Source organism: Callorhinus ursinus, unplaced genomic scaffold (genome assembly GCF_003265705.2).
Source record: "Callorhinus ursinus isolate GAN/ISIS: 27379988/994484 unplaced genomic scaffold, GSC_fseal_2.0 scaffold16, whole genome shotgun sequence".
Lineage (NCBI taxonomy): Eukaryota > Metazoa > Chordata > Mammalia > Carnivora > Otariidae > Callorhinus > Callorhinus ursinus.
Genome location: NW_027397078.1, coordinates 37,540,100 through 37,559,578, shown reverse-complemented (window position 1 = coordinate 37,559,578; position 19,479 = coordinate 37,540,100). Strand labels below are relative to the sequence as shown.

General features: G+C 44.8%; 1 protein-coding gene across 8 annotated transcripts in view; it reads left to right on the top strand.

Annotated features, from left to right (window-relative positions):
• Positions 1 to 19,479, top strand: part of TBL1X (transducin beta like 1 X-linked) — a 218,500-nt gene that overhangs the window by 130,276 nt on the left and 68,745 nt on the right. Inside the window, exons 1-2 of one of the 8 annotated variants that reach the window (XM_025857895.2) lie at positions 13,934 to 14,091; positions 14,275 to 14,595. The exons of the other annotated variants lie outside the window; for them this stretch is intronic. The gene's annotated coding sequence lies outside the window, so the exon portion shown is untranslated. Of the gene's footprint in view, positions 1 to 13,933; positions 14,092 to 14,274; positions 14,596 to 19,479 lie in introns of those variants that run through there. 8 annotated transcript variants of the gene reach the window in all.

The window sequence follows — 19,479 nt, the reverse complement described above, 5'->3', positions numbered from 1 at the left end:
GGCGGAGTTTTTTTGGTTCCACATAGAACTGAAGGCGGCAGTAATATTCCTGTTACTAAAACAAAGACCATTGAGTGCACGGTTTGCGTCATTGAGCAGATGCATGCCATTGCCCACCCCCCCTCCAGCTCGAGGCTCGAGACCTGTCCGCATTGATTCTGCAATGCATGTAATGGGTGGGGCTTCATTCAGTCTTGAAGTGATCCCTGGAAGTTAGTTAGGGGCAGAGGATGTCATACCTGAAAGAAGATTTAATATGACAGTAATTAACAAGAGTAACTAATGGTGGTCCTGGCCAAGATGTTTTGTTCCCCCAGTCTTTGTTGCCTTTGTGTTCCTGTGGCCAGGCGCAAGGAAGCGGGGCACAGGTGTTGTGACGTCACCCCTGTTTTAGAGATGAGGGAGCTTCAGCCAACCTGGGTCCTTACCTGGAAATGAGACCTGTGCCACCTGCTGGGCCAGGTGACTCCAAAATCAAAATGTATAACGTGAGCAGAGGTAAGCCTTGGGTTGTTTGCTCACCCCGCGGGTGACCTGCCCATGACCTCGGCATTCTAAGGCTTACAGGCTTTCACCTATGCTTTGCTTAGGTGTCTGTTGGAACTTCTAGTAATTCACAATATTAAAAGTAACTTCAAACAGAAAATTGCTTTTTTTCCCCAATAGAAAGCTAGTCTTCAACTAGAACGGTTTGTGATTATTAATGTGTTTCGAATTGGTCAAGAAATAAAGATGTTACGGCATGTAATTAAAACACTGGCAGTGGTCACAGTTAAAACAGGAATCATGTGACCTAAACAACTCTCTGCTTTCATCTTGGTGACTACCATCAGCATGTTGGAGCCTATGGGCACTATAGAGCAATCTCCATGGGTGCTGTGCAGTAGAAATAGAATGGGAGCCCCAAATGTAATTTTCTAGTGGCCACAATACAGAGGAAAAAGAAACCAGTGAAATTAATATTTCAACATATCTTAACATATATCAGGTTAATATTGCAATACATAATTTAATATGTAGTAATGTAAGAATATATTCTGTTTGACTCTCATTCCATTTCCACAAGTGATCCCTATGAAAAATTATCCACGAGATACTTTGTCTTTCTTTTTTTTCCTACCATCTTGTCTGTGAAATTCAGTGTGTAATTTGCATTTACAGTCCATGCTGTAAATGTGGACTCATGGGTCGGTCCAGTCTGAGACTCTGAGCTCCAGTATCTGTCTAAAATTTCGAAAATTAGCTCATGATATGAAAAGTAATTTTCAAGAAGAAACAATGCTATTTTTAGGAGGAGATAGTTTTAAGCCTTGATAATTTATTAATATGAGGAATTGGTCGAGAAAAAAAAATGTGGGCATATAATTTAAAAATCTGCATGTGGACCAATTACAGAGGAATCATCTGGCCTAGAAAGTCCCCATATCCCTCTGTCCCGCAGACCCACAATCAAAGGATTTTACTTAGTAGCCATGCTGACCTGCTGTGTCCATTTAGGTGACTACTAGCCACGTGGAGCTATGGAGTACCCGAAATGTGGCTAGTGTCATTGAAGAACAGACTTTAAAATTGTATTTCCTTTTTTTTTTAAATTTCATTTTAGTATGTTATGTTAATCACCATATAGTACATCATTAGTTTTTGATGTAGTGTTCCGTGATTCATTGTCTGTGGGGAACACCCAGTGCTCCACGCAGCACGTGCCCTCCTTAATACCCATCACCGGGCTAACCCATCCCCCCACCCCCTCCCCTCTAGAACCCTCAGTTTGTTTCTCGGAGTCCATCGTCTCTCATGGTTCGTCTCCCCCTCTGATTCATTGATTTAAGTTTAAACATCAACACTTAGTTATCAGAAAACGTTTAAGTATGTTGGGAATCACGGAGATAATGTGATCTGTGTTTTCCCCTCTACGTTTTCTGAACTGTAAGAGCAGTCATGTATTTCCAGTGAAAATTTAGTTTCCTCATCGAGATGTGCCATAAGTAAAAAAAATACATAGACGTTGGGGATTTTGGAGATTGAGTTGGAAAAAGGAATGTAGAAGATCTCAGTAATTTTCGATACGGAGTACATGTTGAAATGATGCTATTTTGCATATATGTTAGGTTAAATTTAAATGTATTATGAAAAATTACAGGTCTCTCTTAACATTTTTAAAATTTAAAGCTATATAGAAGCTGACCTATTTCTGCTGGACAGTGCCGGTCTCCATCAGAGTTCTCCTATAACAAAGGAAGGAAGTGATGCTCGAAATTACAGGCTCTAGGTTAATGATCAAATCTCAGACCCCGCTTTCACTGTCCCCTTTGGAGAAAAGCATTCGGTACACTCCAGTGAGTTAACTTGATGATTTGTTCGGCTCAGTGTTGGGCCATTTTCAGGCCTGGCCACCTCCCCTTACCTCCACCAAGCTCCCCGGTATTGAGAGTTGGCCACGAGAAGGCCAGGCTCATCTCACTTGAAAGGGCGTGCTCTGTCCACGCTGTTTTTCTTACCTTCACAGCATCCCTGTGAGATAAAAAAGGTGAATCCCATTGGACACTCAAGATGAAGGGTGTCAGACAGGTTGAATCCTTGGCCCTGACTTAGGAAACTTACAAGTTCAGAGTCGGGGATTGAGCCTAGGGATGCTTCCTCTGATGAAGGCCCCTTTTCCAAGCTTTGTTTGGGTGGTACCACACCCCAGGGCTCTAGCGAAGTAAAATTTGGTGCCAAATCCAGAAAAATGTCACCAAATGGAGCAGCCGGTGATACTTGTTTGTTGCAGCACGGTGATTTTAAGAAGGCAGCCATGAAGCTTCATATTTGACCTCTCCTCGTAGTCATTGGCCAGAACTGGGTCTCGTGGGAAGCGGGTCCTTTGGGGAGGGTGTGTCCATGGGCCCACCTGAGGTGCAGCTGTCCTGGCCCGGACAAAGATGAAGGGGGGAAATGGGTGAGGAGAGACTAGCTGAGTCGGCTCTAGTCCCTGCCGCCTCTCTGGTGAAGGCGGCTTTACTGAAGCAGCACACGTTAGGTGCCGAATTCTAGACTACAGGGGCCACGCGCGGTGTGGCGGGAGCTTCGACAAAGGACATCTCTGTCCCATCTGCTGAAGCCCAGCTGTGAGCATCTTCTGTCTCTTGCCCCCAGTACTTACTCTTGAGTTTCTGCCAGGTGACCAGAGACCTCTTTCTTTGTCCACAGAACGGAATAGGAATCTCCCCTGTGTTCTGAGGGCAGAGTGGAGTAGCCAAGGTGAAAGGGAGAGTTTCTCTCGTCTTTCCTGTCCTAGGTCAGGCGTAGTCTAATGCCGTGTTGGGAGTTGACATGAGTGCATGTTGTCACACGGCGCGAGCTTCTTGCGCGGGAAGGGACTTGGGATCTTCCCCTCCGACCCCCCGCCCGGCATGTGGCATAATATCTGTACCCATTAAGCTCTCGATGAACACTTCTGTTCTTCGTTTGCATTCACTTCATCTCTCAGCGTAAAACATTCAGCCACTTAGCATGTATTTATTGAGCACCTACTGTGTGTACATCAGGAACTATTTTAGATGCAGGGAATACAGCAGTGAACAGAGCAGACAAAAATCTTTCATTCTGGTGGGCTGAAAAATATGTGCTCTGTGTGACACATTAGATGTGCTGCTAAAAATGAGAGCCTGTGAAATCACTTTGCTGTCATTTATATTGCATTGTATAGATTTCAGGGATTGGCAGTATTTATCAGAGAGCAGATACTAACAATCATACGCACCTCCACCTCTGCCACCAAGGAAGAGTACAGTGAAAGTAGTGAAGTATTGGTTACTTTTAAAAGTGATTATGGTATATTTGAATTATTTTTTTGTGATTTTTGGCTGTGTAATTATAAACTCAAGTTTTTTAAATTCTTGTTTGTTTTCGAGAAGGAGGTAAAACACCATTTTCTGTTACATAATATTACTGGGTTGAAAAAAAAACCGCACACTTTTAATGTACCTTTGCCAATTAGAAAAATTGTAAAGCGAAATTGATTTCTCTTGGGGTTTGTGTAGAAATGAGCAAACATAATGCTTTTCCCTGAGCATGATCTCGTTTAAACTACCGAGAGGTTTGTAATCATGGCAGGTTGAATGAGGTGAGCTGATTAAGAAAAGCCCCTGATTTTGTTCTAATAGCGTGTTCTGACCCAATAAGGAGAACTCAGGCTATGTTTTCTTACAGTGGTGATGCTGTTAAAACGTATGCAAATGGAGCACTTTTATTATTATCAGGGCTTTGGTAGTATTTTGCTTTCTGAGGAGCTTTGTAAATCATCCTCACGTTTCCCCAGTCTGTTGGTTCTAAGTGCCCCTCCTGACCTGCCATGCTGGATTTCCACGCGGTGAGAATAGTCTCGTTAAATGCAGGTTTATGCCCCATAGACGTTAAGAAGAGATTAATGCAGTTAGACCTAGCCGTTTGAGGCTTCGGTGTGTGATGGATTGCTTCCTCACGTTTGTGGCGACTTGGACACCCCTGATGTCCACGGGGCAGCAGACGAGTGGCAACAGGTACTTAAATGTGGGCTTCATCCGTGTGACACTGTTTCAGTAATTGAGCCATTCAGATCCACTAGGAGTGGTGTAACGGGGGAGACGGGAGGTACAGTGCCTGTGTTTTTAATTTAATTTTAAGTCAACCAATCGTTTTTGGCTAAATTGGCTAGTCTTTTGGTGTCTGGCAGGTACTGCCTTCTGAGGCAGGCATTGTGATGAACTAGTGTTCATAATGATTCGTCTTCTGCATTTTAAGTAGATGCCCTGGAAATCCTGAGCCTGTTTGTGTGTATCTGATCGTTTCGGTCTTCTTTTCCCCCACCTCCCTTCCATCCCCGCACTGAGCCTGCTCTGATGGTGGACAGAACGCTGCAGGCCCACGTACAGACTGCCTTCTGGGCCACCGGGCTGGCTCGGTCGGAGGAGCACGCAACTCTTGACCTCGGGGTTGTGAGTTCAAGCCCCACATTGTGGGTAGAGATGACTTTAAATAACTAAATAAAAATTTCAAAGTGCCTTCTAGGTAGATAGAAGTTGAGGTTCATTGAGATCTCTGTGACTCAGACCATCCTTGGGGATTCTTTCCTTTTGTGCGTGTGTGGTTTTGTTTTGTTTTCGTCTTGATGAAGAAGATGCTCTGAATATAAATATTCTGTGGTAATTACCCTACGTTGATAGCAGTGTTGTTATCTCACCGCTAATTAATAAAACTGAGTGGCGTATGGTGTTTTATTCTGTTCAATTTAGGCAGAATATATTTGTTTCGAACAAATATATTGAACCGTTATTTTTTCAGGACAGTAGCTTTAGAAGAGAGAAACATTAAAACTCTGTGGATTGCCGGCCTCCCTGCAGTGATGCCCAGAGCCATGTGGAGAGTCTTTGAATGCTGGAAAAATATAAGCGAGATTGAGTTCCTACCAAAAGAGTGAAGAACGTGTCTTGCAGACAACATAGGAGCAAGGAAAAAAAGGTTAAACTTGTAGAGAACGTGAACACTGGCTGCAGGAAAAACAGATAAATTCCGTAAGGGGACATAATGGGTTTCTGAGCCTGCGCAGTTTTGACATTTGGGGCTGGCTAGTTCTTGGGCTGGTGGGGCCGTCCTCTGTATTGTGGGATCTTGAGCAGCATCCCTGGTCTCCACCCATCAGGTACCAATAACTCTCCCGCAACAACCAAAACTGTCTGCGGAGATAGCCCAATGTCCCCTGGGGGGACACTGTCGCCCCCTAGCGGGCAGCCACTGGAATAGCGGGGTAAATGCAGTCAGGGATACATACAGGCCTTAGGTCTGGCATTTGGCAGAGACATGAGAAACGTAAGGAACCCATCCCAGCACGCTGAAGTTGGTCCTTTCACACGCTACGTACAGGATACACCTTGGGAGCCCAAGGAGGCAATGAGCAAACCATTCCTCTTGGGGTCAAGAAGGCTAGACCTCACCAGCGTTTGGAGGAAATGAGTTTTAAGCCACTCTGTGAAGGTGGAGGTGAAGAGAGGTTGAGGGACTCGATCAAAGATCAGCATTTTGTTTCCTTTCTTTAAGAAATTGATTGTATCTTACAGCTATATATTTCCCCTTTGCAGAAAGCTGCTTTTAGGACCGAATGTTCATGAAAGGAGTTTTTATAAGCTAAGATATTTAACAAGGTAGAAAACTTATCTATTTCAATTTGAATCTACTTATTTCAAATTAACATCCTTTTCTAATACTAAGAAACCAGTTTTAGTGAAAATAATCTTTATTTATGTTCTATATTAGGCACTTATAGACACTTCATTTTGTAAAGGAGCTTCAGAGGATTTGCGTGGGGGATGCTGTCTGGAATAGTATGGCGATTTTGCTGCATCATTTTGCGTTGTGAAGCAGTAGCCATATAACCTCGGGCCTCCTCTGGACTCCAAACCGTGTGAGCCGTCACTGTCAGCTATTTAGAATTTCAGGGTATAAGCCCCAAACGACTTCTTGATTTACGCACATTACAAATGCATATTCATCACCCAGAGACAACGTAGGGAGTTAGCCCCCTCCCCCAAAATCTGGCGTGAGCACTGTCATGTTAATTGAAAAAGTCAGGAAAAGCTGGGAATCCTAAAAAAGGAGGCATACACATCTTGTGTGTTTTGTTGTTTTACCCTGAGGCATGGGACTACCCGGTCATCTGCCAGTACTCGGAGGGAGGGCGGGCTTCCCCTTTGCTCCAAGGAGTCCCAGCCAGAACTTTCCCCCAAGAGACTCCACCCATAGTGCCTGGCACATTTCGCTGGGTTTCTAGCTTCTAGTTCTTGCACGTGAAAACTGCACAGAAATCTCTTCTCTGCACCTCCCCAGATGTCCACCGTTCCCCCGGTCTCTTCTTGGCTGTCTTGCCCACACCGAATCGCATGGCGTCTGTGAAGAGGACTCACACTTGTCCCGTCTAGCGTTCAGCTTCGTTTCCGTGAAAAGCTAGTAACAGGCTCTGTGTGCACTCATACTTCGTTTGGGTGATGTCTCCATGGTCTGTGGTTGACAGGAGCGAGGACAGCGGAGCGCAGGTGAGCAGCCTTGGACAGGTTTGGGGACACAGCGTATCTGAAGACCATCCTGGCTGCTGGGAATAGCAGAATCCTTCCTGAGAACTGGTTACTGTTTGTCTTTTCATTGTTAGACCTTACAGTGAAGAGTGAAGTCTAGTCGTTACGTAGATGTTGGACTAACTTGGTTGTAAGGTTTATGTGGTAATGATACTAAACTCTTATAGACACGGGGATGCACCGCTGTCTACTCAGAACTCTATAAATTCAGACGGCTGTGATATCACACAGCTTCTGCTTCTACTCCTACTATATGATTATCATTAACGCTTATTATAAAGCCCTGCAAGACCTGGAAATGGTGCATGAGTCATCAAGAAGGAAAATGCAATATTCAGTGGAGTTTCGGTGTTAAGTACATCTTAGGGTATTCTGAAGTTTTTTTTTGTTTTTTTGTCATATGTACTTAGCTGTTTATGAACTTTCTTGTATGAAGCAACAAAGCTCAGCTTTGTGGGTACAGGTGTTGAGTCTGACACCCTTTGAGCTCAGGGTTGTGGATGCAGAGGCCTTTGCTCTGCTGGAGCTAGACAGGCAGTAGACAGAGAAACAGACACTTTGGTAACGACGCATTCTGTGAAGGACAGGAGCAGGGTCATGTGACCAAGTGACTTGGGTGGAAGGGGTTCCATGGTAGGGGTAAGAAGGCCTCCTAAGGAGGAGACAGTTGAGTTGAAGTCTGGAGGATGCAGCTGGGGAGAGCCAGCACAGAGTTCGGGAGTGCAAAGGCCGGGCCATGGGACGGAGCTTCAGGAACTTGAGAGGTGAAAAGGAGACGGGGCAGGCAGGATGTGATGGGAGCTGGCGTCTGACAAGGGCACGGGATCAGAGCTGTGTGCAGTTCCTCGCAGGACATAAGGGTGATGAGTTCGGACTTGAAACCCTCCAGTGCCTTGTCACAGCGCCAGCAGGTGGCTGGCTGCGGGGTGGGGGAGGGACCGTGGTGGCTCCAGGCGGTTCCCAGGCAGAGGACAGTCTCATTGTCCACTCGCGGAGCTCCGTGGGGCCAGGAGGGAAAGCCCAGATTTGGGATGCTTCAGCAGAGGTCGCCAGCAGATGTCCTGGCCGGAGGAGGCCAGGTCTGGGGTCATTCACCGAGAGGGAGGGAGGTGTCATTCACTGGGACAGCAGGAGAGGGAGGAAGGGCACGTTGGTGAGGGAGGGTAGGTGCAGGGCTCCATTGTGGACAGGCCATGTTTGGGATGCTGGTTGGACTTCCAAGTGGACAGGTCATGTGGGATGAGTGTGGAACTGGGAGGGCCAGGGCCAGAAATGCATTTGGGGCCTCAAGCCGGGGACGATTCTCTCGGTAGAAGTGAGTGGCCTTGCAGGCCTGCCCTGAGGCAGTCAGTGGGCGGGGCCCAGAGGTCAGAAAGATGCCTTTCAGAAACTTAAGGTGCCGCAGTTATTTGATAACCCCTTGTATTTTCGTAAACACGGACACAAGCTTGGAGAAGATCAGAGTAGTGTGAACCCGCCATCTGGAAACTTTTTGAGAGAAATTTGTTAGTGTCATCATCTTATTAACTCCTTTCTTGTTTCAAAGGAAGGGGAACAGCTTCCACTAAGAAATAATGCCGAAATTTCCTTTTTTTTCCTGAAGCTTTCATCTGAGGTAGGGAGAAATGATTTGGCTGAGATTAATTAAATCTGAACACTTACTTTTCTTAGGCTTCTAGAGTTTTTGCCAACAACCACAAGGACGGTGCTGAACATCATTTAACGGCATAATGTGTTAAATATTTTTTGAATGGCTTTTGTGATCTTGATTGAACAAGAACTTCCGTCCCATTTCCCAGCCACAAAGATTAATATGAATTTAATTAACCAAAATGTGTCATTCTGCTACCATGTAGCTAAATTCTCCAAGGACAGACACTGGCCTAAGAATTTCTGGGTTTGACTAACGTTCAGATAATTTCAGAAAGCACCAAGATTCTGAAATTGTTTCTAGAGAATGGCTCTGTTCCACCAGGAAGTATCTCAGAGTGTCACCTATGAATTTGAGGATAACTGAGCCCATTTTGTATTTCATGGTTAAGGGTTTGAAACTGGCTCAGTAAAAGAAAGTGGTCATTTATTCTTGAGGCTCACTTCAAAGTAAGATGACTGATGTGCAGTTTAACTCTCACCACCGTTTTGATCTAAGTTTCTTTGTAATCAACTAGTAGGGTCTTTGGAAGAAATGCATTTGCACCGAAGGTTCATTTTCTTTGAGATTTTTTTTTTTTTTTATTATGGTATAAATATACATAATAGAAATTTCCCATTTCGGGGCGTCTGGGTGGCTTAGCCAGTTGAGCTCTTGATTTCAAGATTTCGGCCGGCTCAACTCTTGATTTCAGCTCAGGTCATGATCTTGGGGTCCTGGGATTGAGCCTGGTGTCGGACACCGTGCTGAGTGTGGAGTCTCCTGGGGATTTCTTGCTCCCTCTCTCTTCGCCCCTCCCCCACCCGTGCTCGCCCTTGCTCTCAAATAAATCTTTAAAAAAATAAAATAAACATGGTCAAAATGGTAAATTTTAAGTAGATAGTATAGCGACATTGAGTAGATTTGACTATCCATCCCCAGAACTTTCTCATCTTCCTGCACTAGAACGCTGTACCTGTTAACGGCAATAACTCCCATTCCTTCTGCCCAGCTCCCAGCTCCCGGCAACCCCCATTACACTTTCTGTCTCTGTTTTTAGATACTCTCGCTACTTCACACGAGTGGGTTCATACACCTTTGCCCTTTGCTTTCCGGCTCATTTCCCTTAACATAATGTCCTCTGCGTTCACCCACAGTGTAGTGTGTGTCAGAATTTTATTCTTTTCAAAGGCTGGCTAGTACTCCATCATGTCTTTATGTGTGTGTTTATAATATATACAAGCTTTGTGGATTCATTTGTCCATTGGTGGACATGTGGGTTGTTTTCATCTTTTGGCTGGTGTGGATAATGTTGCTGCTATCTGAACACCAGGGTCCAAATATTTCTTCAGCTGCCTCCTTTCAGTTCTTTCGGTTCTATACCTAGAAGTGGAATTGCTGGATCATATGGTAGTTCTTTATTTAATGTTTTGGGCAGCCATCATACTGTTTTCCTGAGGGTTCATTTTGAAGTAATCTTGGTGAGATGTGTTGGAAATGGCATCCAACCATGACTCATGTCATCTAACAGAAGAGCTAGCGAACGCCCACAGGCCAGAATTAGCCCAGTGCCTACTTTCGTACCGTCAACAAGCTAAGGATGGCTTTTACATTTTTAAATATCAAAAGAAGAAGAATGTCATGATACGTGAACATTCTGTGAAATTCAGATTTTATTGTACATCATTAAAGTTTCATTGGAACGCAGCTACACCCATTGGTTTGCGTGTTGTGCTTGACTGTGTCCCCCTACAAAGGTAGAGTGGAGTGGAGTGACTGTAACGGGGAGAGAACATACGGGCCCTGAGGCTGACACTCTTTACTCTCGGACCCTTTATGAACACGTTTGCCAACTCTGGTCTAACAGGATAGAATTGGAAGAAGTGAGACAAGCATATTTGCGGCTGTTCACCACGGCGCGTGTGGAACACGGGCTTTTCCAAGGGCCTCTGTAGGTACGTCGCTATGCACCTCATTCATCACACTGTCCCAAACCTCATTTCTGTCCCTTTTCCGCACACGGAAGCCTCCAGTGCTCATTGCCGAAGCCCTGGGGAGGTGTAGAGTTTAAAACCCCAATCAAGTTGTTTGTTTGTTTTTAAAGATTTTATTTCATTTTATTTTTTAAGATTTTATTATTTATTTGAGAGATAGAGCACGAGACGGGGGAGGGTCAGAGGGAGAAGCAGACTCCCCGCCGAGCTGGGAGCCCGATGCGGGACTCGATCCCGGGACTCCAGGATCATGACCTGAGCCGAAGGCAGTCGCTTAACCAACTGAGCCACCCAGGCGCCCTGAAGATTTTATTTTTAAGTAATCTCTCCACCCAACGTGGGGCTTAACCTCACAACCCCGAGATCAAGAGTGTCGCATGCTCTACCTGCTGAGTCAGCCAGGCGCCCTAACCCCAGCTGAGTTTCAAGGCTTGCCCATTTCAGATACCTTTCCTTTTTCATTCCCAGTTCCAAAATTTGTCTCTCTGTCCTGTCTTTTAAGGAATTCTCCCTTTCCAGCGAATAAGAGAGAAATCTCTGACTAATGAAGGAACCAAATTTGAGGATGATTTCTCAAAATTCACTTTTTTTCCCTCCACTTTTTTGGACAAGGTCTGTACCCTACTAAAAGGCAGTCTTCCATTTTAATCTGTGATATTTTAATAAAACCATGTAAATGTCATACTTGGAACTGTAGGGTGTTTTCAGCATTTTATTTTATTTATTTATTTTTTTTTTTGCAAAGAGCTTTTCTCTGCAGTACGGGTTGTAAAAGGTTCTATTCATACAACCGGAAATCTGAAAAAGCATCCATTTCCGCCATTTAACATCTTCCTTCATTTTAATGAAATCTTCAGGGTATCATTTTAGGGTAACACTTTGTTTAGAGTTTAATTTGTGGTTAGACATGACCCCGCCAGAGCTTCTTAATGGATACTGTGGGTACCTGTATATTTAGGCGTTAAAGGTATTTGCCTCCCCCCCGTTCCCCCCCTCCCCTGCTGGAAGCCATCGGTTTGTTCTTTGTTTCTGTATCCGTGAAATCATATAGTATTTATCTTTCTCTGACTTCACTTAGCATAACGCCTTGTAGGTCCATCCCCATAGGATTTTCTGTACCTCATGAACATGATCTTAGGACCTGACAGAAATTTGAACAGGCTCAAAGGAAATCAGGCTAAGCTTCAACTAGGAAATACACTGAAATTCTACTGTTCCTATGTTTCCTTTTTAAAGGAAATGGGAGCATTGGCATTTTCTCTTTTTGAGATTGTGTTTGAAATTCTATCTGCATGAAGAAAAGTCTTGCCCACTAGACTGGTAAGATGTATTGATAAAAGCGAGAAGGTAGGCGGGTGAACTCGTTTGGTGAGCAGAGCGTGAAGGTAGCATTCACTACGCTGTTCAGGAATGTTAGTGTCCACAGTTAGTCTGATTCGATTTTTTTTTCCCTCTCACTATGCTTGCTTCCTTTCTCAAACACACTTGCTCATTTAAAAAGTCGGTTGTTCGAGTACCAAGTAGTATGTTTCCATTTAAGGAAACCACAGGCAAATGGGATTATGTTCCAGTTGAAAGGAAAACTCGATTCCCTCACACGTTTACTTGTGTGACTGTTTTAGTCCCTTTAAAGAAACATCTTGAAACGTATTCCTCTCGAGTAGTGAGTGGCGTAAGTGTTTTTAGGTTCATCTTGGGGTTTTTTTTTTTTTATTTATTTAAAACATTTTTAATGGTGGTAAAATACAAATAAGTTTCATCTTGTTTTATTTTTTTTAGGCTCACGGTTTTTCCCCCTCCTTTAAAAACGTGAGAGAATGATGAATAGAACAAAAGGAACATAGCATTCTAGTGGCCAGGGTTTTAACGGCTGTGGCTATTCTGTGTGGTTATAGTCATAACTTTGTTACAAGCCTACGTGTCTGGCTTTGCATATATTTGAATACGTGCATCTGTGCAGTGTAACTGTAGACCGCTGTGCTGTGTGGCACAGAGAGGTTACGTTATTCATCAGGAGACACACAGCTTCCAGTGGGGGATTCTGGGGTTCAGCCACGCCGGCCTCACTCCAGGGCCGTGATGCTTCTTCGAGACTCTGCCAGATTGCCTTGTAAAGGATCATGACCCTTTCCCAGCACTGAGTGTAGTTTCTGGGAAACAAGACCACACTGCAATCCAGGGAGAAGGAAGCCAACAAAGACGGGGTGTAAGTACAGCGTGATGGACAAGGGCTAGCACAATTGGGGTCAGAGTTTGACCTTCAGGGGAAATGCAGACCGCTAGAAGGACAATTGGGCTTTCTAGCTTTTAATTTTAAGAGTCCCTTAAAAGTGCACTCTGGAGACAGACATCGTTGCGGGGGAGGGCGATGGTGTGTAGGGCCAGCTGGCCTGGGATTGCCTCCAGGTTCACACCTTCCTGGCAGCGCTCGTGCAGAGTCTCTGAGCTGCTGGGGGTGTGGGGGACAGCGGCACGCTGAACTCGGCGTTCCTGCAGCCTCGAAGCGGCGCACAAACGCCGGTGTTTCTCTTTGCACCACACAGGGACATTTTGGCCTGTGTATTCCTGATTGGGCAACATGAGAAGCCTCTGCTTAGGGTGACGTCAGCATCCCAGCTCAGACTCGGAAGCCAGTGGGACCCTCAGAAGCCCTCGGAGACCTGGGGATTCTGATGACCCATCCGCTGAGCTCTTTGACTCACAGGAAGTTTAAAAGTTTTTTGTTTCATTTTTAAAGATTTTATTTATTTACTTATTGGACAGAGAGAGTCGGTGAGAGAGGGAACACAAGCAGGGGGAGTGGGAGGGGGAGAAGCAGGCTTCCCGCTGAGCAGGGAGCCAGCCCCATGTGGGGCTCGATCCCAGGACCCTGGGATCATGACCTGAGCTGAAGGCAGAAGCTTAATGACTGAGCCACCCAGGTGCCCCAAGTTTAAAAGTTTTTAAATCATGTGTTCTTTTCTCTGTCACAAGATTCGATCGCCTTTGTATTTTTTGGTATTTTACTTATTTTCATTTTTTTAAAGCTTTTATTTTTAAGCAATCTCTACACGCACCGTGGGGCTCAAACCCTTAACCCCCGGAGATCAAGAGTTACATGTTCTACTGACAGAACGAGCCAGGTGCCCCTCAGTCGCCTTTTTAAATTGTAGGGAAAACACAAGTCGTCATCATTGTCTTCTTCTTCTTCTTTCTTCTTCTGGTTTTTGTTGTTGTTGTTGTAGTTTGTAAGTAATCTCTGTGCCCAATGTGGGTCGCAGACTCATGACCCCAAGATCAAGAGTTCCATGCTCTACGAACTGAGCCAGCCAGCCAGCCAGGCGCCCCAGAAAACATGAGTCTCCCTGAGCGATGTCACGCTAGGCCCTCCTCTGGACACAAGGTATGATCTCTTTCCGTGTCCTGTGTCCTTCATTTACAGAGGGCGGCAGTGCCTGCCTGCCTCCCACGGTTTTACGTCACAGTGCGTTTTAATGAGATGGTAGAATTCTTGGTCGTGCTTCAGGCAAACTGCCTCACCTGTTTGTTTCCCCAAAGACTGAATACTACACCCTGCCATTTGCAGCCGTCACACACGGGACGAAGCTGGTGTCACTGCGATTCAGCCCCATCACATCCAGGAAGAAGAAGACATAACTGTTTGGTTCTCGGGCCTAAGAGAGCCAGACTGTGTGTCCTTTCGAGTCTTCCAGGGCTGACTGAGTGGCATCACCCCTCCAGTGGGTTCAGAGGAGCCACATCAGATCGTTAAGAAATGTCTGAAAGTAGATGGAGGAGTTGCAGTTCTTACAGGGTTAGTGACGTTCATCTTACGAATGGGAAAATACTCGCATGCGGGAGCTACAGACACGGGAAATCGGGTCTGATGTGAATGCACACTTTTGAGGTACGTCGTACGTGTTTCCTTTGATTCTACAATCCTTTACTCTAGTAATTACTGCTGCTCGTAACCTCGCAAGTACCCAGGACCAGTGATGGAGTTAAGGGCAGTGCTACATCTTTAAAGACCGATTGAGCAGCAGAGAGGGTGTGTAGAAATGGCATGGCGCTTACTGCTAAGGATCAGAATTCCGTGGATCAAAAAGGAAACTTGTTTTCCACAGTTTGACTTCCTCAACTGACTGCACACTGCCGCTTTCTTGGTGAGAGCAGTGATCTCTCGCCTGTGAATGAATGATCTCCATAAATATTCAGTGTTGGTCGAAGACTCCAATCAGTCTGGATTTTGCCTAACGAGAGAGTGAGCAAAATGCAGAGCCCACGGTGGCTCACTCTCATTCCAGCTACTGGGGTCTAGATACCTGACAGTGTCAGACTTTCCCTGGCTGGGAAAGCCTGATGCGAGTCGGTCGGAAAAAATAATGTATCACAGAAAATCCAAAAATGAATTGAACGCAGTAGCTTGTTGGTACAGTGTAAATGGCTAAATCCATTTCAGATCAACTCAGAGTATAAACGATGAGCCGAATGAATCGCATGTAACGTGTTGCATATATGAAATCAATTATTCAGAGTGTTTGGAAGACTTCCCTTCAATAAATTATGTTACCAGCTGCAAATTCCTATTTATTTCCGTTGTGCAGAATAAATTCTTAACCTCCCTTCCATCCAAATTACTGTAAATTATGAATTGGTAATGATATGAAATGTCACAAGCACTCAGATCAAAGCCAGAACTTTGGGGTTAAAATCCTACCACTTATAAGCTGTGAAACTAGTCTAGATTCACTTAAACTCTCTAGAACTCAGTCTTTTTACCTACAAAATGGGCATAATGAAGAGGGCGGCTGTGTTACATCATGGATGTGAAGGGCCTTTATAGAAGATCCACTTCCTCCGCACGCGGGGGCAGGGCAGGGTGTGATTTGGTGTAGGTGAGGGCATAGTTAGCCTTGCTGCTCAAGAATTTTCATGATGGAAACAGCTGATGTGTGTGCCTCTCATTACTGAATTAAGAGATTATACTTCGTAGACTATGTTTTTGTTAAAAATCAGAAGCTTACCGTAGAGGCTGTCCCTCCACACCGAGAGCCAGCAACCTGAGTTGACTTGGAAGAGTTGTGACATTTTACCTTCTTATCGGGATTGCTCAGCCTCGGCTCTGTTGACATTTGCGACCAGTTAATCCTTTCTCTCAGGGGAGATGTCTTCTGTGCTGCAGGGTGTTGAGCAGTTACCGGGGCCTCTACCCATTAGATGCTAGTAGCACCTCCTCCCCCCACCTTGTGACAACCACAAGTCTCACCAGGCGTTTTTGCCCTGGGGGAAGATGACCCTCAGGGGTCAAAACTGCCTGCGTATGTTTGTATAAATTAAGAATTTTTTTTCTGATTCTACTTTACTATTAATTTATTAGCTGTATCTCTTTGTTTTAATGTTTAGTGTTTTTTTTTTTTTTTAAGATTTTGTTTATTTATTTGAGAGAGCGAGCACACCCATGAGTGGGGGGTGAGGAGGCACAGAGGGAGAGGAAGAAGCAGGCTCCCCACTGAGCAGGGAGCCTGACCCAGGGCTCCATCCCAGGACCCTGGGATCATGACCTGAGCTGAAATCAAGAGTCAGACGCTCAACCGACTGAGCCACCCAGCGCCCCAATTTTTAGAGTTTCTCTAATGCTGGCAGTAACGGTCTTTACCTTGCCACAGTCTGCATTGGCATCTCTTACCACATCATGTGTAAGGACCTAACAGTGTAGGTCTGTTCTTCCATTCCTGCTTCTTGGTGCTACTCTTGTCATACATTTTACTTTCAGATGTTTAAGAAACCACAACACAGTTACTAATTTTGCGTTAAGCAGTCAGCTATATGTAAAAGAAATTTTAAAATGAGAAGAAAATGTTTTTATATTTACCCCTCTGTTTACCCTTTCTGCTGCCCCTCATTCCTTTGCAGAAATCCAGAGGTCCATCTGAGCTCATTTTTCGTCCCCTTAAAGAACTTCAGTTAATTTTTCTTGTAGGACAGGCGTATTGGCATTGAATTCTCTCTGCATTTGTCTTAAAGAGTTTTTATTTTGTCTTCATTTTTGAAAGCTATTCTGAGAATAGAATTTTATTTTATTTTTATTTATTCATTCGAGACACAGAGATAGAGAGAGAGAGCGTGAGCAGTGGGAGGGGCAGAGGGAGAGGGAGAAGCAGGCTCCCCGCTGAGCCAGGAGCCTGATGCGGGCCTTATCCCAGGACCCCTGGATCACAACCTGAGCCGAAGGTAGACGCGTGACCATCTGAGCCACCCAGGTGCCCCTGAGAGTAGAATTTTAAGTTGACACATTCTTTGAGCTCTCTAAAATTTCATTCCATTGTCTTCTGGCTTACATCGTTTTTGACAAGAAGTTTATGAGTTCTGTTATCTTCCCCTCTGGGTGTAATTTGTGCTTTTTTTCCCTGGCTACTTTTATGAGTTTCTTTTTACTGCTGATTTTCAGGAAATTGATTGTGTCTTGTTAGGGTTTTCTCTGGTGTATATCCCGCTTGGGGTTTGTTCAGCTTTATGGATCTGTTTTATCTTCTTTAACTTAGAATTTCCCAAACTTACTCAATCTTGGAAGCTTTGCTCTAAGTAATACATGTTACCGTATCTAAGGACTGGTGTTTTATGATCAAAGAGTAAAATGAACCCTGCCCCATGTTTGGGCACCATGAAAATCAGTGTTTATTAGTTTTGTATGGTTTGTAACTCCCTGCTGTCTACTTGGAGCATGGAGAATGGTGTGATACAGGAAAGCTCTTGGACATGTGCCTGGTCGTGTGCAGAGGGGACACACAAGATGACTTGTGAACGGGTTGTCAGCCGTGACTGCGTTTCACTGCCGGCCTTGTGGGCACACTCCACTAGTAGCCATGTTTCCAAACTTTCTCGCGTTGGCACAGTAATGACCCATTGCCTAGTTCGTGTGCCCTAAAGGAGACTTGATGGCACACCCAGGCTTACCGCCTTCAGCTAACAATACTGCAGGGTTAATTCCAAAAACATTCGGACTAAATGTTTTCCGTAGACATTGGACAACATATATTGTCATTTGACCGTGCAGACTTTCTTTTATTCATTTGAGAGAGAGAGAGAAAGAAAGAACAAGAGTAAGTGGGGGGGAGCGGCAGAGGCAGAGGGAGAAGCAGGCTTCCTGCTGAGCAGGGAGCCGGAGGTGGGGCTCTATCCCAGGACCCCGGGACCATGACCTGAGCCGAAGGCAGACGCCTAACTGACTTAGCCACCCAGGTGCCCTCGCCATGCAGACTCTTTTTAAACGAAGAATGTTTTAAGATGTTCCTTGTTTTTTAATTTATGTGTTTATGACATCTAAGCTTATCTTTAAAGAACATCAAAGGTTAGGCCCTTGGAATTTGCGTACCAAATTAGGATCTTTTATCACCAACAATACAGAAACATTTTCCTGGGTCATAAGTGTAACTTTAAAAGGGAAGGGGGTCCCTTCGGTGTTGTCTCATTGGTCTTACATATAAACAGACAAAGGCACACATTTACTACAGTGGCAAGAATTAATCCACCTAAATTAAGGGTATTCCAAAAGTGAGTTTTTTTTTTTTAAAGATAAGATATGAGGAAATAATTCATGCATTGTCACTTTTCACTTTGCAGTACCCATTTTCCTAGTTCAGTGAGTTGAAAGAGAAATGAGGATGATGGCCTGATTAATTCCCAATGGATAAAGGCTTATCTAGAACTGCCCTATTTCTTGATACTATTATAATATTAAAAGTAACATTTATTTTTATAAGTCATTACCATCTTGGCACACTGTGTTCATTTTAGTCAAGTACTGTCATCTTTAGATTTCAAGCTTCCAAATTCTAAAAAGTGTGTTTTTATATTTTTCTTGGAGAACACAGTCTTCCAACAGCAAAACCTCAATTAATTGGAATGTCTAGTGACTGATGTGTCCAGAGTCAATCAGAAAATTGTCTTTTAAATTTCAGCATATTGTTGGAAAACCTTTCAGAGAGGACTTTGGGAGTGTTAGGCAAACCACGGCATATTGACCATGAGGCGTCCTCACCCATGGGACGCCTGCGTACGTGGAGGAGCCCGCTAGAAGTGAAGCTCGGTGAAGAAGGTGCTTTGCAGAATTCCTGCTGCGTACGGCTCGGAGCTGTGAGCGAATCCTGAGAGCAGAATGATCATGTATTGTGTGTGATCACCTGGTGTGATGCGGTTGGTGGTGGGGCCTGGGGTTCCCCAGTGAAAACACAACATGAGGGTCTGGTAGGCAGGCTTCTTCCATTATTAAATAAAGGATGACATGAGTTCAAAGCATGTGGAACCGAGCCGGGCAAACAATAGGTGCAGTTTTGTGTTAGGCACTGTTGTTTTTTTTATACTATTACTGCTTTTTAATGACTTTATGAAACCCAGTGTTTCCAATTCTCTTGGATGGTGGAACCATTTTGCAGGTGATGCAGACCAGATGCACTCCAACCGCCTAGAAAACCTTGTTCTGAGGAACACGCTTTGGCAAACTTTGGGCTGCTTGGCTTCCCAGTTCATTTGGTTCTCGGTTTTCCTGACAGCAGCTCTGCACATGATTGTCCCCAGCCTGTGGATAGTGATGCAGAGGCACTTGCTGGAAGGGGACCCTGCCCCCACACATCTTTCCTACCTGCCCTTCCCCATGTATTGGATTGCTGGCGTCACTCGGCTGGGTGGTTCTGGCTGGGGCCTCTCTGAAACTGCAGCGAAGAGGTCAGCGGGGGCTGCAGTCATCCGACGGTTTGACTGGGGCAGGATGATCTGCTCCTGTGCTGGCTTCCTT